Raw genomic sequence first — 13,252 nt, forward strand, 5'->3', positions numbered from 1 at the left:
AAGAAATCAGAAATATAAAGCTAATCTCAATAACAGTGACTGTGACAAATATCATTGATATGATGCCTTTTAAGGGATTAGATCTACCATCCCAGCTTGGTCTACATGTAACTCCAGATCCAGAAGAATATAGTTGATTAAATGCCCATTAAAATGGCAGAGAAAACTACTTTTCTGAAGAGAAATAAAGGATGGCAACAATATTGGCCTTGTAAACGATGCTCACATACCATAAAAGAATAAAAATTCACTGACTATCTCTTGCTTCTGAGCCACATAATGATACAGCTGGAGATATTTAAACAAGTTTGCTTTGATCATTGTCATTCTGACAAAAGGCCAGAGACTGAAAAGGTTTTTAGTTCTCATTCCACAGATACCATCTGACATGTCTAGTATTTCAAGCATTTTCTGATTTTATCTTAAGATCCAGAATTTGTAGTACTGTGCTTTTATGATTTACCATAATTTTGGATTCCTAGCTGGACCTCACACTACCTCATTGACTGTTCCACTTTTGATTAATTGTCAGACTGCTTGTCTAATATCCATTACAAGCAAGCAGAAATTTTTCCAACTAATAATCTCAAAGCCGAATCACTGTGTTTGAAGATCTTGTTATAAAATTATATCACAGCCACTAACTTCATTCATCTCCTAGTAACTATCTGAGTTTGATAGAGACTGTCTCATATAAGCCTCCAACCATTTATGTGTGGCATCACCAAGACCACCTAATTCTGTCTGTGCAACACAGCTCAACTTTATCCTTGGCTTATCTCCATTGTTGCTGAAATTCTCATCCATACCTTTGTTAGCTCCAGATTGAATCTACAGCTCTTGATCTATTCCATTGCTCAGCACTACATAAATTTTAGCTCAGCCAAAACTCTGTTAACATAAACCTGACTGCCCTGGTCGACCCACTGTCTCCACCTGCTCCTGCCCCACCGAACTTATCTCCACCTATCTCGACTCCATTTTCCCCCTCTTGGTCCAGGAACTCCCTATCTACATAACCTTGAACAAGGTGCATCAGAAGTGCAATTTAAAACATGTCAAGATTTTCAAGATGGGAAATTAGGATAAATAGTAAGTAAACAGAGGCTGATAATGTGAGCAAACAGAGGGCTGAAACAGGAATGTTGGATAGATAGGAAGGGAGCAGGTGAGGGTTTTACATGTCACACAAGGAAAAATGGAAATCCAGAACTGCTAATAATTTACAACACAAAAACTCCCATATGAACATGATGATGCCAGCAGCATGGGTTCAGTTCCTGCACCGCATTAGGTCTATGAAGGTCCTGTCTTGTGACACCACCCATGCCCTCCACCTCCTCCAGAACTTCCAATTCCCTGGTCCCCAACAGTTCATCTTTACCATGGACATCCAGTCCCTATACACCATCATTCCCCATACAGATGGCCTAAAGGCCTTTTGCTTCTTCCTGTCCCGCAGGCCCGACCAGACCCCTCCCCACTGACAACCTCATCCACTTAGCCAAACTCGACCTCACCCTCAACAACTTCTCTTTTAATTCCTCCCATTTCTTACAGGCAAAGGGGGTGGCCATGGGTACCCGCATGGGCCCAAGCTATGCCTGTCTCTTTGCAGGTTACATGGAACAATTCATCTTCCGTACCTACACTGGCCCTAAATCCACCTCTCTCTCAATTACACTGATGACTGTATCAGCGCCGCCTTGTGCTCCCACAAAGAACTTGAAGACCTCCTCCACTTCACCAACACTTTCCAGCCCAAACTTAAGTTCTGTCCTTCCTGGACCTCTCTGTCTCCAACTCCAGCAACCACCTAGAAACCAATGGATTCTCCAGCATCTGCAGTTTCCATTATCGCTCTCCATTTCAAGTCCACAGACTCCCACAACTATCTAGAATACACCTCCTCCCACCCACCTTCCCGCAAAAATGCCATCCCCTATTCCCAATTCCTTCGCCTCCGCCACATCTGCTCCCAGGATGAGGCATTCCAATCCAGTACATCTCAGATGTCCTCATTTTTCAAGGACTGCAACTTCCTCCCGACGCAGTGGTCAAGAACGCCCTCGACCGTGTCTCCTGCATTTCCCGCAACTCATCCCTCACACTCCCTCCCCGCAGTAAAAACCAAAACAGAACCCCCCAGTCCTCATGTGCCATCCCAACCTCCGGATGCAACGCATCATCCTCCGACACTTCTGCCATCTGCAATCCGACCCAACCACCAAAGACATTTTTCCCTCCCCACCCTTATCTACCTTCCAGAGAGACCACTCTCTCTGTGACTCCCTTGTCTGCTCCACACTCCCTTCCAGCCCCACCACACCCGGCACTTTTCCCTGCAACCACAGGAAGTGCTACACCCGCCTCTACACTTCCCCGTTAGCCCCATCCCAGGCCCCAAGAAGACTTTCCACATCAAGCAAATGTTCACCTGAACATCTGCTAATGTGGTATACTGCATCCGCTGTTCCCGTTGTGGTCTCCTCTACATCAGGGAAACCAAGCGGAGGCTTGGGGACCACTTTGCAGAACACCTATGTTCAGTTCGCACAAAGCAAGTGCACCTCCCAGACACGAACTATTTCAACTCCCCCTCCTATTCCGTAGATGATATGTCCATCCTGGGCCTCCTGCAGTGTCACAACGATGCTAACCGAAGGTGGCAGGATAGGCAACTCATATTCCGCTTGGGAACCCTGCAGGCCAATGGTATCAATGTGGACTTCACAAGCGTCAAAATCTTCCCTCCCCCATCACATCTCAAAACCAGCCCAGCTCGTCCTCGCCTCCCTAACCTGTCTTTCCTCCCACCTATCCCCTCCTCCCACCTCAAGTCCCATCCCCCATCTCCTACCTATTAACCTCATCCTGCCCCCCTGACCTGTCCGTCCTCCCTACCTCCCACCTACACTCACCTTTACTGGCTGCATCCCCAACTCTTTGACCGGTCTGTCTCCTCTCCACCTATCTTCTCCTCTATCCATCTTCTATCTGCCTCCCCCTTGCTCCCTATTTATTTCAGAACCCCCTTCCCCTTCCCCATTTCTGAAGGAGGGTGCAGGCCCTAAACGTCAGCTCTCCTGCTCGGCCAGCTGTGTTCATCCAGCTCGACACCTTGTTATCTGTTAACCCTGTCCTGACTGGTATCAAGTTTTCTTCATCCATTAATAGCTGCTTATTTATCTACATTGGGACTTGGTCAAGTAATATGCTGATTTTAAAATTCTCATCCTCGATTTCAGTTTTGCCTCGACCTCACTCCTCCCTACCTCAGTCATCTCCTTCAGCACTGTAATTACTCAGAAATTTGTATTCTATTTCTAGCCTCTTGATAACCCTTAATTTTATTTGATCCATCATTTATGGTAGTGCCGCCACCTGTCTACATCTAACATTCTTTCCACGTTCCTTTCTTTCTTTCCTTATGATGTTCCTTTAAAAAAAACTACCACTTTCCCCACCCATCTTAATATTGCTTTATGGGGTTAATTTCAAAGTCTGTTTTATAACATTCCAATGTAGAACTCTCTTGGGATATTTTATTATATTGAAAGGAACTATACACTGCAAAAATCCCGGCTGTTTGTAATACTAGTGAAGTTAGATCCCAGTATGAAAGCTAGTTTGACTATTTATTGCTTTTTTCTCCCCCCACAGTTGGTTATCATAGCAATTAGTTGGTTAGCTCAGTTGGCTGGAGAGCTGGTTTGTGTTGCAGAGAGATGACAACAGCGTGTGTTCAATTTCCACACTGGATGAGGTTATCATTAAGAATTCTCCTTTTCAATCTCTCCCCTCACCTTAGGTGTACTCATCTGAAGGTTCAACCATCACCACTAGTCATCTGCCTCTCATTACACCTCTATGGTCCTTTGGGACTATGGCAACCTTACCTTACTTTAGTCAGTGAAGTTCTCTCATGAGGCTGCAGATGTAATAAACCCACTTTGTATTGTTGAAGAACATGAGAAACAAAACACATACAGCCATGAAGAGAGTGAGAAAGATCTTAACACAAACATCAAACCAAAGCTTCAATGTACTACCCAACACTATTTTTAAAGATACTCAATTCCATGGAGATTTCACTCCAAACTCGACTCTAAGACTGGTTTCTCTGTCTTGGATTCTACTGACTATTTGAGACATCTTCTTGAGCCCACTGGCATGAACTTTTCACAATTCTGATGGCCAGAATTTTCTCGGTTCCAACAACTTGAAAATTCTATCCAAATCCTCCTACTCTGAAGTTCCACAAAACTAAAACATTTTGGCTATGGTGTCTGTGCTCCCTGACCCAAAAATCTGATTCTCCTGCTTGGAGAAACTTTTCTCCCTTCTGAACTGAGCTCCTGATCCTTTTGAATTAAGGTCTTGAAACTTCTGTTCTGAATATAAACTAACCCAAGGGCTTTCTGCTATGTTGTAAGGTCAGTAATATAAACATTCCATCCTTTAACATGTGGGTAATGTGGCCAAGAAAGCATATGGCATCAGAGATAATAGGAACTGCAGATGCTGGAGAATTCCAAGATAATAAAATGTGAGGCTGGATGAACACAGCAGGCCAAGCAGCATCTCAGGAGCATATGGCATGCTTGCTTTCATTGATTGGGCCACTGAGTTTTAAAATTAGAAAGTCATGGTGCAGCTATTCAGAACCTTAGTTAGGCCACATGTGGAACATTATGTACAGTTCCAGTCAGCACACCACCAGAAGTATGTGGATGCTTCGGAAAGGGGATAGAAACACTTCACCAGCATGTGCCTGGTTTGGAAGATATTAGCTAAGTGAAGAGATTAGACAAACTTGGTTTGTTTTCACTTGAATGACAAAGAATGAGGGGTCAACCTGATAGGAGTTTACAAATTTATGAGAGTCATGTAATGGATAGTCAAGTCTTTTCCCCAGGAGAAATGCCAATTACTAGGGGACAGAAGTTTGAGGCAAAAAGGGGTAAATCTAAAGTAGATGAGACAGTTAAGATTTTTCAACTTACACAGAATGTGTTAAGTGCTGGAATGTGCAGCAAGAGGCGGTGGTGGAGGCAGCTGCAATATCAACATTTAAGAGGCATTTTGACAGATATACGAATACGCATGGAAAAGGAGGATAACTACCACATTGAGGCTAAAGGCTTTTAGTTTAGAAATGTGCTGACAAATGATGCAGTCTTGGTGGGCCAAAGGGCTTGTGCCTATGTTATACTGTTCTTTGTTCCATTTGCCTGAATTTGAATACCAGCTTTTTGTGATTCATGCATGAGGACCACCAAAGCCCTCTGTTTGGTAGCTGTCTTCTGTCTTTCTCCATTTAAATGATTTTCAGTTCCACTATTCTTCCTGTCAAACTGCAAAACCTCACATTTTCAGACACTATATTCCGTCTACCAAGCTTTTTCCCACTCATTTAACTTGTCTATATCCCTTTGTATACTCAGTAAACCTCACTACTTAACTTTCCAGATATTTTTGGGTTCATCTGCAAAATTGCCAAGAATACATTCACTTCTATCACCCAAGTCATTAATATTTATTATAATTAATTGGGGCCCCAGCACTGATCCCTATGGAACTCCATTAGTTACAGGCTGCGATGCTAAAAATGGCCCTTTAACCTGTTTCTATCTTTTATTAGTTAGCCAATCCTCTATCTATGCTAATATACTACCACAGGCTTATCTTGTCGAATAGCTTCATGTGCAGACCTTATGAAAGGCCTTTTGGAAATCCAAATATATCACATCTAATGATTTGCCTTGCTAAAGGGTTTGAATATATTTATCAAGCATGGTTTTCTTTATGAAGCTATGCTGACTCTGCTTAATTGTGGTATCTATATTTCTATATGCTTTGCTATTGCATCCTTTATATTTGACTCTAACACATCCCTAAAGACGGGTCTTAAGCCATTAAGCCTATGTTACTTGATTTTTGGCACCTCTCATTTTGAATAAAGGTGTTATGCTGGTAGTTTGCCAATCTTCCAGGACAATTCCAGAATCTAAGGATTCTTAGATTACTATCAGTGCACCTACTATCTCTAGCTATTTCCTTTAATACCCTCGGATGCGACCTATCATGTCCAATGGACTTAACAGCCTTTGGGCCTATTAGCTTCCCTAGTACTTTTTATTCTAGGGATAGTTATTTATTTCCTTCCCCCTTTTGGCCCCTTACTATTTATTATGTTTTGTAATACTATTTATGTCTGTCACGAAGACTAACAAAAACAATTTATTCAATTTATCTGCCTTTTCCTGATTCCTATTATTTTCCCACCCCCATTCTCTAAATAGGGCTACGTTCATTTTGGCATCTATTCCTTTTTATATATTTAAAGAAGCTTTTACTGTCCTTTTTGATATTAATTGCTCGTATATTCAAAGTTTGTTTTCTCCCTTTTTCGCGGCCACACCTTGTTGGCTTTTAGAACTTTTCTAATCCTTTAGTTTATCACTAATCTTTTCACATTGTATGTTTCTACCTTTCAATTTTAACCATGGTCAGTTTATTTCTTCCTGGATTCCTCCTTCTTTACTGGGAAGTATCATTGTTGCTAGTCATTATTTCACCCCACCCCGCCACCCCCAACAACTGTTATTGCTAATCAACAACATTTTTTGCCAACTCCTTTCCCAGTATACTCTAAACAAATCTGCCTACAATTCCTTGTGATTACCCAATCTAAGTTTAGCTTCCAGGTCAAATTTCTCACTATCAAACTAATTACCAAATTCTACCATGCTATGGTCACTGCTTCCTAACGGATATTTCTTGATATTTATTACATGTGACTTAATGCACAATACTACGTCCAAACTAGCCTAATCCCTGGTAAGATCCACAACATATTGTTTAGCAAAAGTGTTCCAAATATACTATGAATTCTAACCAAGGTGCAAAGCCACACTTGAAGGTCCATACATATTGACTAATCACTGGGTGGACATAGATTTCTGATTCCAGAAGTTGCTACCACCTGTGAGACTCAAGAGGTCTGCACAGCAGCAGGAAAATTCAGAGCCAACTTAGATTCTAACTATATTACTTTCAGGTCCTCCATCAAGAGTTTGCTCAAGTTTGCTTGGGGGAGACAATGGCCTAGTGGTATTATAACTGGATTGTTAATCCAGAGACCCAGGTAATGTTCTGGGGACCTGGGTTTGAATCCTGCTATGGCAGTGGTGGAATTTGAATTCAGTAAATATCTGGAATTAAGAGTCTAATGACCACAAGTCCATTGCCGATCGTCGGAAATAACCAATAATGTCCTTTGGAGAAGGATACCTGCTGTTGTTATTTGGGCTGGGTTACATGTGACTCCAGAACACAGCAATGTGGTTGACTCATAACTGCCCTCTGGGCAACCAACGATGAGCAATAAATGCTGGCCTAACTACCAACACTCTCAACCCATGAATGAATAAAACAAAATTACTGAGAGTATTTTAGGAAAGAAACAAGCTTTTTTTTCCAACACTGCGGAAATGATTGGAACTGTGGAAGTGGGCTTGACTGAAAACAACCAACATTTTAGTATCTGTAGAAGCCAATATTGCATGTGCAGGGTGTTTCCCAAAAATAAATTGATGTTATTTCTTTCGAAGCTGATTAACCTACTTCATGTATCTGTTTTCGTTTCAGACTTCCAGTACATTCCACAATTTAAACCTAATTTTGAGAACATCCATGCTGTCAAAAAATGCAAAATTTTGGCAAAAATCTATAACTCGGGTTGTGGATGAGACTGTTGAATTGCTAGCCAAGCTGGCTTGTTTTTGTTCAGACATTTCATCACCGTGCTAGGTGGCCTCATCAGTGCAGCCTCCGATGAAGCGATGTTATTCTACTCCGCTTGGAATTTATACTCTTCGGTCTTTATGGCAAATACTGTCAATTTCCAGTTTTGTTCTATATAGGTATTTGTGGACCAATTCTATTTGTTTGTTGATTGAAGTATAGGTGGAGAACTGTGCCTCTAGGAATTCCCATGCATGTCCATGTTTGGCTTGGGCTACTAGAGTTATGTTGTCCCAGGTAAAGTGATGGCCTTCGTTGTATGAACGTACAGATATTAAGGAGAGTTTGTCATGCTGTTTTGCTGCTAGTGATAGTCGGATAATCTGATAGCGAGTTTCCTTCTTGTCTGTCCGAGGTAACATTTGTGGCAGTCGTTGCATGGTATTTTGTAAGCCACGTTAGTTCTGCATGCTATGGGAACGTGGTCTTTAATCCTTCAGTGTTTGTCATAGAGTGGCTGTGGGCTTGTGGGCCACCATGGTTCCTAAAGGTCTTAGAAGTCTTGTTATCAGTGCCAGTTTGCTCTTGACGTAGGACAGCGTGGTCAGTGTGTTAGGTCGTATCGTGTCCTTCTGTTGCCTGTTTTGTAGACATCTGAGGATGAAGTTGCAGGGAATCCGTTTATAGCAAGGATCTTGTATAAGTGTTCTTCTCCTACCCAGCATATTTCTGGAGTGTTGCAGTGCATCCTGGCCTGTTTAAACAGTGCCCTAATGTAGCTTTGTTTGTGGACGTTGGGATGGTTGCTGTGGAAGTTGAGGATTTGATCTGTATAGATTGCTTTTCCGTATACTGAGGTTTGGAATTCCCTGTTTGTCAATCATTCTACTTTAACTTCCAGAACGGGAAGCTGATTGTTGTTTGCCTCCTCCCTTGTGAAATTCATCCGTGTATACACAGTTGATGAGATGGTGGGTCTCTACTAATTTGTTGTGTTTAATAAAAGACAAGTGTGTCATCTACATACTGGGTCCACACTTTAGGTTAAATATGGGGGAGGGTGGTGTGTTCTAGTCTTTGCATGGCTGCTTCTGCGATGATACATAGACACGCACAGGAATTCCTGGAGGTATGGCTCTCCACCCATACTTCAATCAACAAACATATAGAATTGGACCCCTTACAGAAAACCAGAAATGAGTGTGTTCACCATAACGGACTAGACAACATTAATTCCAATTCCAATAACATCGCTTCATTGGGGGCTCCATTGATAATGTCACCTAATGTGATGATGAAATGTCTGAACAAAAAGCCAGCTCAGCAAGCAAGTCAACAACCTCAAAAAAATGCAAAGTTAAAATATCAACTCTTTAGAAAATATTGATGCTGTAGCTATCACCATATCTATACTTAACAAGTCTTCCAATAAATACTAATTGTTTAGGGCAATAAACTAAAATATTAATAATAAAACAAAGTAATGCAAATGTTAAAATTTTGAAAAGATGCAGAATAATGCTTACAACACTAAACAATATTACTGCAGATTGTTAGCTCGCTTCTTTTCTCCACAGATGCTGCCTGATCAGAATAGCTCCAATATTTTAAACACCAAAGGAACTATAGATGCTGTAAATCAGGAACAAAAACAGAAATTGCTGGAAGCTCAGCAGGTCTGGCTGCACATCTCTTCTAGGCGTGCCCACCTTGAAGAAGTCCTACTCCTCTTTCCGATGGGTTTTCTGTTCCAATCTTACTTCTTGTCCACTGACATTAATTTCACTGTCATTCCTGGTGTTTGACCAAATATTTGCTCAAACTCATTTCACAGTCATAGCACATCCTTCAGTGACTGCCATGAGCTCAGATTCACCTCTGTGGATTCCAACTGAAGTTTCATCCCTCACGCTTTGAATCCTTCCAGGATCACAACCCCAAATGTCAAAGAGATAGTAGGAACTGCCTATGCTGGAGAATCAGCCTCTTCAAAAGGATGCCTACCTTGAAGAAGTTACCCTCCTCCCTCCGGAAAGACCTCAGTGGATCTCTCTCCCACTGCAAATCCATCTTCCATCCGCCTCCCCCTCGGTCCCTATTTTTATTTCAGAATCCCCTTTCCTTCCCCATATCTGAAGAAGGGTCGAGACCCGAAACGTCAGCTTGCCTGCTCCTCTGATACTGCGTGGCCTGCTGGGTTTATCCAGGTCTACACCGAAATATTAACATCTGATTTTTTTCGTCACATATGCTGCCAGACCTGCTGAGCTTCCACTAACTTCTGTTTTAGTTCCAATATTTTGTTTGTGTTCCGCGCTACTATGCTGTACTTAAGGTTACATGTTTTTATTCAGGCGAAGCAGAAAATATCACATCATAGAAGTGACGATACCCAACTTTTATATTTCTTTCAGAGTTAAGATTAAAGTCTTAATAAACGTGCACATACACGAAACACGAGAGCGATGAAAACAGTAAAGAAACGCTTTTTTCATCTACAACCATTCTTATTTTCTGATGGTCTACTTGACAAACAAACAGGCTTTAGCAATCCAGGTAGTGGCCACTACTCTTTAACGAGGTTGTTTACAGAAGTTAATATTTAAACCATCTCTCCCTTATCTCTTTCTCCCCTCTTATCCCATTGACAAAGTGGAAACTCCGCCGTCATTGCATAATCGAGCTTCAACCGACCTAGAGAACCGCAAATCGGTAAAGTCACCGTTTCCTTACACGCCAAAACTGCGACTGACTCATCTCCTCTACATGTGTGCTTGCGAGTACGAGTGTGGGGGTGCGGGTCATGATTCTTGTTTCGGCACTAACACTAACCCGGCCTGATACTCCCGACGCAGCGCCCACACTCCAGCGTGCGCCAAGCTCTTGAAGCTACTGGACAACCCTCAGTAACGGCCCGTGCGCGCGCGGCAGGGCGAGGGGGTGCGGCCCTAAGGCGGTTGTGTGGGGAAGGTTCGCGCTTAACTAACCGTTACTTGCATCAACGCCCGGAGTGTCTAAGATGACGTCTGGAGGATGTGCGTAATGGGTTTTGTGGTTTACAGTCAATCCAGCTGTTCAATCTGGGCTTTCAGGATGTTTAATATCTTATTTCAAAACCGTTTTCACTATCAGCTAGGGAGGGAGAATCCGGAGTCTTAAAGCCTCCGTAACCGAAGAGATAGTAAGAATTGCCGATGCAAGAGTCAGATAACACAGTGTGGAGCTGGAGCAACACAACAGGCCAGGCAGCATCAGAAGAGCAGGAAAGTTGACGTTTCGGGTCGGGACCATTCTTCAGAAATGGGGGAAATTCAGATTTCCAGCTCCGCAGTTCTTTTGGGTTTTTTTTAAATTCACTGTTCTTTTTCTGCTGGTACTCAGCCATTTCTGAAGAAAGGTCGTGACCAGACTCACCATCTTTCTTCCTCCTCTGATGGTACCTGCCTGGCCAGTTGTGTTCTCCAGCTCCACGCTGTTAACTCTGACTCCAACATTGGCAATATCTCTGAGTGAGTTATAACCCCACTGCAAAGCCTCTTCTACAGATGTCCACCTTGGAGAAGTTATCCTCCTTCCTCTGGAAGGACCTCACTGGATCCCTCGCCCACTGCAACTCTCTGGTAATTTCTTCAGCCCCCATTTCTGAAGCAGGGTCCTGACCCAAAACATCAACTTGCCTGCTCCTCTGCTGCCTGGCCTGTTATTATCCATAACTATAAGACTTTATTGCACTGTGGTGAAAAACAGTTACATAATGTGACAAAGATGTGGAGGTGCTGGTGTAGACAAGGTGAGAAATCACACTAGGTGACCTGAAGGAGTGATGCTCTGAAAGCTTGTATTTTCAAAAAACCTCTTGGACTGTATTCTGGTGTAGTGTGATTTCTGAATATGTAACGAAGAGCTGAGGATGCTGGAAATCTGAAACAGAAATCTTGCAGGTCTGGCCGCATCTGTGAAGAGAAAGCACAGTTAATGTTTCAAGTGTCTGTATACTGACCCTTCAGAAGAGACAGTTATAACTTGGTAAATAGTTAAAGTAAGCAGAGATCTTCTGAAGTAGTGTTGTTGGACTTGAGATGTTAACTCCGTTTCAGTCATCTCCATGTCAGCTAGGTTATGCGTCTGTGCTCCTCCTGGGAGCGTGCAGACACACACACACACACACACACACAGAAACACACACATACACAGCACAGGAGAAATGCCTATAGTTGGTCATGTCTGGATTGGTCCCCTGAAGGGGCAGTTCACCTTGTGTCACTCCCCTGCCTTTTTAGAAAATGACATGACTTACTTTTGAAAGCTTCAATCAAACCTGACTTCTCCAAGCTCAAGCAGCATGTTATACATCTAAACATTCACTCGATGAAAAATAATTTTTGTGCTTATTTTGTTACTTAACTTCAACATTGGGCCCTCTGGTTCTCAATCTATGCAACAATGTGAATGGTTTCTCGCTATCCACTCTGTTCAGATCTCAAATTTTCTGTCAACCCTCTTCAAGGAGAACAGTCCCAATTTTATAATCTATGTAACTGAAGTTCCTCATTCTTAGAATAATTCTTGTGAATCTTTTTTGCATCCTCTTGGATATCTTCATCTGTAGTGCCCAGAACTGGTGCAATACACCAGTTGAGGCAGAACCAGATTTACAGGTTATACAGGTTTAATCTAATACCTTGCTTTTGTACTTATGCTCCTTATAAATATAGCCCAGGATGTTGTGTGCTTGACTAACCACACTCGCAACTGTGCTGCCGTGTTCAATGATTTACGTATAGACACCCAGATCCTTACATCATAAGACGTAGCTGCAGAAATAGGCCATTTGGCACATCTAGTCTGTTCTGCCATTCAGTACAATTATGACTGATTTCATAATCCTCAATTCCGCTTTCCTGCTTTATTCCTTTAACCTTTAATTCATTTACTAACTAAAAATCTATCTCAGCCTTGAATCTATTTAATGACCTAACCTGACAGCCCTGTGCAGGAAAGAATTCCGCAGACTAACTATACAGAAAAAAATCCTCTTCATCTTTGCCTTCAATGGGCAATCCCTTACTCAGATTATACCCTCCAGTCCAAGACCTTCCCACAAAGGGAAACAACTCTTCACATCTACCCTGTCAAGCCCTCTAAGAATATTATGTGTTTTATTCTTCTGAACTCCATTGAATACAGACCCAACCTACTCAATCTTTCATAAGAAAATTTCTGTGTAACTCGAATTAATCTAGTCAACCTTCTTTGGACTGCTTCCAATGCCAGTATATCTTTCCTTAGAGAAGGAGAGAAAACTTGTTCACAGTATTCTTGGTGTAGTCTTGACTAGTGCTTGTTACCCCTTCAGCAAGGGGTTCCTAAGTTTTATACTAGATTCCACAATGAATTCTTCTTTGTAGCTACCTTTGTCAATTTGAATTTTGCAATCTACATAAAAAATTAAAGCCACCCATGAATAATGTGATACCTTCTTTATGCGCCCTCATTATCTCCT

General features: G+C 42.2%; 1 protein-coding gene across 4 annotated transcripts in view; it reads right to left on the bottom strand.

Moving 5' to 3' along the window:
• The window catches only part of LOC125463636 (archaemetzincin-2), a 39,275-nt gene extending 28,286 nt beyond the window's left edge, over window positions 1–10,989 (bottom strand). The window contains exon 1 of one of the 4 annotated variants that reach the window (XM_048555170.2): window positions 10,737–10,989. The gene's annotated coding sequence lies outside the window, so the exon portion shown is untranslated. Of the gene's footprint in view, window positions 1–10,443; window positions 10,644–10,736 lie in introns of those variants that run through there. The other 3 variants (XM_048555171.2, XM_048555168.2, XM_048555169.2) reach the window with 3 other exon arrangements.
• Between the last annotated feature and the right edge of the window lie 2,263 nt (window positions 10,990–13,252).

The sequence above is a fragment of the Stegostoma tigrinum genome, chromosome 22 (assembly GCF_030684315.1).
Source record: "Stegostoma tigrinum isolate sSteTig4 chromosome 22, sSteTig4.hap1, whole genome shotgun sequence".
NCBI classification, from domain to species: Eukaryota; Metazoa; Chordata; class Chondrichthyes; order Orectolobiformes; family Stegostomatidae; genus Stegostoma; species Stegostoma tigrinum.